The sequence below is a fragment of the Dendronephthya gigantea genome, unplaced genomic scaffold, assembly GCF_004324835.1.
Source record: "Dendronephthya gigantea isolate DGI-Jeju-01 unplaced genomic scaffold, DenGig_1.0 001233F, whole genome shotgun sequence".
NCBI lineage: Eukaryota > Metazoa > Cnidaria > Anthozoa > Malacalcyonacea > Nephtheidae > Dendronephthya > Dendronephthya gigantea.
Window position 1 is genome coordinate 1 of NW_021164243.1, and position 3,982 is coordinate 3,982.

General features: G+C 36.7%; 1 long non-coding RNA gene across 1 annotated transcript; it reads left to right on the top strand.

The window, feature by feature from the left end:
- The first annotated feature begins 499 nt into the window (after positions 1-499).
- On the top strand, positions 500-994 carry LOC114545106. Its single transcript, XR_003690835.1, has 3 exons — positions 500-540; positions 754-828; positions 956-994. It is a non-coding gene; the product is annotated as an uncharacterized LOC114545106 (long non-coding RNA).
- Positions 995-3,982: the final 2,988 nt, after the last annotated feature.

A 3,982-nucleotide genomic window follows, 5' to 3' on the forward strand; every position in this document is an offset into this window, starting at 1 on the left:
TTTATTCATTCATTGATCCATTCAGAATTTTCTGCTTTTGACGAACGTCATTTATAATGCTCTGCCCTTTTTTAGCTCTGATGAATGTACATATTAGTTCAGTTGATATTTAAGAGGTTTTAAAGCGTCTTAATTTTGAGAAGTATTATACACACTTCAATTCAAGCCAGGAACAGTTGATGGAAAAATGAGTCAACTATAGATCCTCCGGCAGGAATCGCTTTTGCGATGCCGGTGCAATGCTCTTGTCACTGAGAACGTATAGTTGACTAATTTTTCCATCAACTGTTCCTGGCTTGAATTTGAAGTGTGTATAATACCACACGAAATTAAGACCCTTTAAAACCTCTAGAATATTCCTGCACCGTGTGAAGTGCCTAAAATCATCTGTTGATATTTATTTAGAACTTCACTTTAGGAAGCTGATGAAGAAACCGCGGCAAAAATACAAGATTTGGCGCTTGCCAAGGGCGCTCTACCAAAACACTTACGCATGGCCATGATTACGCAAAGCACTGATAGACGTTCGCTACTGAACAGGTGCGAATTAGTGTGATAAATTAACAAATTGTTGCAGATGTATAGCCTCGATTCCATCCGGAGGACCTGAGTTGTATTTTAGCAACATTCTTAGATTCATCTTAAAACTTGTGATTTTATAATCCTCTATATACTAGCCATCTGTAAATAGTTCAATTGAGACTAACAAGCATACTCCATAAGTAATTTATAATCTTTATTGTTGGCATATAGGCAATTGAGTGGACATCTAGTGGCTCTCTGGACAACAGGTCATCCAAGAGCAATGGCATTACTTGTGAGAATAATGTTCGTATTAAAGCAGTTATAGTTTTTAATGTCTAAAATATACAATAAAGTTTAAATGCGGGATTTCCTGTTCGTAAGTTTTGGTTCATAAACCATTATGTAATAAATTTGAATACGATTTTCACAGCCTGCTGGTTTGCTCTATTACCTTGAAAGCCCTGACGAGGTAGGAAATCTTTGAGAATTTTTTGCGAGGGCCATTATTTACATAAACCCATTGCAGTGGTTCTGACTAACCAATCATAATAGTGACTAAGTGGTATCAACTGCTTTGGTAACTAAACTCCATCATTCATCCTTATACTGTGCCAACTGCCCCACTGACGAAATAATTAAATAGTAATTCATTCAGAAGTGTAAAACCTTTTTGTAAAGAAGCAATTTTGTTGGAAAGTTTTTATCTTTCCTTCAGCCACCGGAGACTAAAGAAGATCATTTATCAATTCGTGACAATGTAAAGCTTGCAGAGTACGTTTTAAAGCAACAATCGTGTTCCAAAATTTCATGATGCATGCTTGTATGTACGTATAAGCCTGTTATTTCACGCGCTATACTTGTCTGTTACAGCTCAGGAAAAGCGAGAGGAACGTCAAGGAATCAACTTGAAGGATATCCCTCGCATTGGAGACAAAAATAGGATTCAAGCCAGGAGAGATGTGAGAATTTAAATCCAGTTGTTTTATTACAAGTAAGTGTTCATATTAAGAAAATGGGAAATGTTCTAGTCGTTTGAAAGATGAAAAAGCAATGGTATTTAAACGGATCTTTTTTACAGATTCAGTCAAGATCTGACAGCGTACAACCTGATTTGGAATTACAAGGTGAGTCTCGAAGTTAAAGTTAGTTTCCATTGAAAATATAGGAAATGAAAAGGTAATAGAGAATTTCCTGTCGCTATGAGTATAACAAGACAATTCAATAGTCCTGACCTCTTTCTCTAAACTGTTGTCGTAAAAGAGTATGAAAAAATTTCTTTTGTTTTCAATGTGACAGACGCGAGAGGAACTTCTGGGGCTCTCGAATCTGAGATGCGCAAATTTGCAATGGAAAAAGACCTGAGTGGAAACTACGTTGTTTTTTGGAATCACCTTTAGTTTGAAGTCCTGCATGAATGTTTAGCTGATCAACTGAAAATAGGTTAGTGATAAGCCTTATACTGCTCTAGCTTTTTAACAGTTCTTCTTAAAGCGCCCCCCCTATCCCTTGATCGCAATCAAACTCAGTAACGTATCTCTCCTATCAGGCGACTATTATTTGAGAGTCTTGTTGGAACAAAACGACGGGGAGACGCCGATAACAAATGTGTGAGTCCACGACATTTATCTATCAGGATTTGCAAATATTCAAACTACTGTCTTTTCACAACAGTTGATATTTAAGAGGTTTTAAAGCGTCTTAATTTTGAGAAGTATTATACACACTTCAATTCAAGCCAGGAACAGTTGATGGAAAAATGAGTCAACTATAGATCCTCCGGCAGGAATCGCTTTTGCGATGCCGGTGCAATGCTCTTGTCACTGAGAACGTATAGTTGACTAATTTTTCCATCAACTGTTCCTGGCTTGAATTTGAAGTGTGTATAATACCACACGAAATTAAGACCCTTTAAAACCTGTAGAATATTCCTGCACCGTGTGAAGTGCCTAAAATCATCTGTTGATATTTATTTAGAACTTCACTTTAGGAAGCTGATGAAGAAACCGCGGCAAAAATACAAGATTTGGCGCTTGCCAAGCGCTCTACCAAAACACTTACGCATGGCCATGATTACGCAAAGCACTGATAGACGTTCGCTACTGAACAGGTGCGAATTAGTGTGATAAATTAACAAATTGTTGCAGATGTATAGCCTCGATTCCATCCGGAGGACCTGAGTTGTATTTTAGCAACATTCTTAGATTCATCTTAAAACTTGTGATTTTATAATCCTCTATATACTAGCCATCTGTAAATAGTTCAATTGAGACTAACAAGCATACTCCATAAGTAATTTATAATCTTTATTGTTGGCATATAGGCAATTGAGTGGACATCTAGTGGCTCTCTGGACAACTGGTCATCCAAGAGCAATGGCATTACTTGTGAGAATAATGTTCGTATTAAAGCAGTTATAGTTTTTAATGTCTAAAATATACAATAAAGTTTAAATGCGGGATTTCCTGTTCGTAAGTTTTGGTTCATAAACCATTATGTAATAAATTTGAATACGATTTTCACAGCCTGCTGGTTTGCTCTATTACCTTGAAAGCCCTGACGAGGTAGGAAATCTTTGAGAATTTTTTGCAGGGCCATTATTTACATAAACCCATTGCAGTGGTTCTGACTAACCAATCATAATAGTGACTAAGTGGTATCAACTGCTTTGGTAACTAAACTCCATCATTCATCCTTATACTGTGCCAACTGCCCCACTGACGAAATAATTAAATAGTAATTCATTCAGAAGTGTAAAACCTTTTTGTAAAGAAGCAATTTTGTTGGAAAGTTTTTATCTTTCCTTCAGCCACCGGAGACTAAAGAAGATCATTTATCAATTCGTGACAATGTAAAGCTTGCAGAGTACGTTTTAAAGCAACAATCGTGTTCCAAAATTTCATGATGCATGCTTGTATGTACGTATAAGCCTGTTATTTCACGCGCTATACTTGTCTGTTACAGCTCAGGAAAAGCGAGAGGAACGTCAAGGAATCAACTTGAAGGATATCCCTCGCATTGGAGACAAAAATAGGATTCAAAGCCAGGAGAGATGTGAGAATTTAAATCCAGTTGTTTTATTACAAGTAAGTGTTCATATTAAGAAAATGGGAAATGTTCTAGTCGTTTGAAAGATGAAAAAGCAATGGTATTTAAACGGATCTTTTTTACAGATTCAGTCAAGATCTGACAGCGTACAACCTGATTTGGAATTACAAGGTGAGTCTCGAAGTTAAAGTTAGTTTCCATTGAAAATATAGGAAATGAAAAGGTAATAGAGAATTTCCTGTCGCTATGAGTATAACAAGACAATTCAATAGTCCTGACCTCTTTCTCTAAACTGTTGTCGTAAAAGAGTATGAAAAAATTTTTTGTTTTCAATGTGACAGACGCGAGAGGAACTTCTGGGGCTCTCGAATCTGAGATGCGCAAATTTGCAATGGAAAAAGACCTGAGTGGA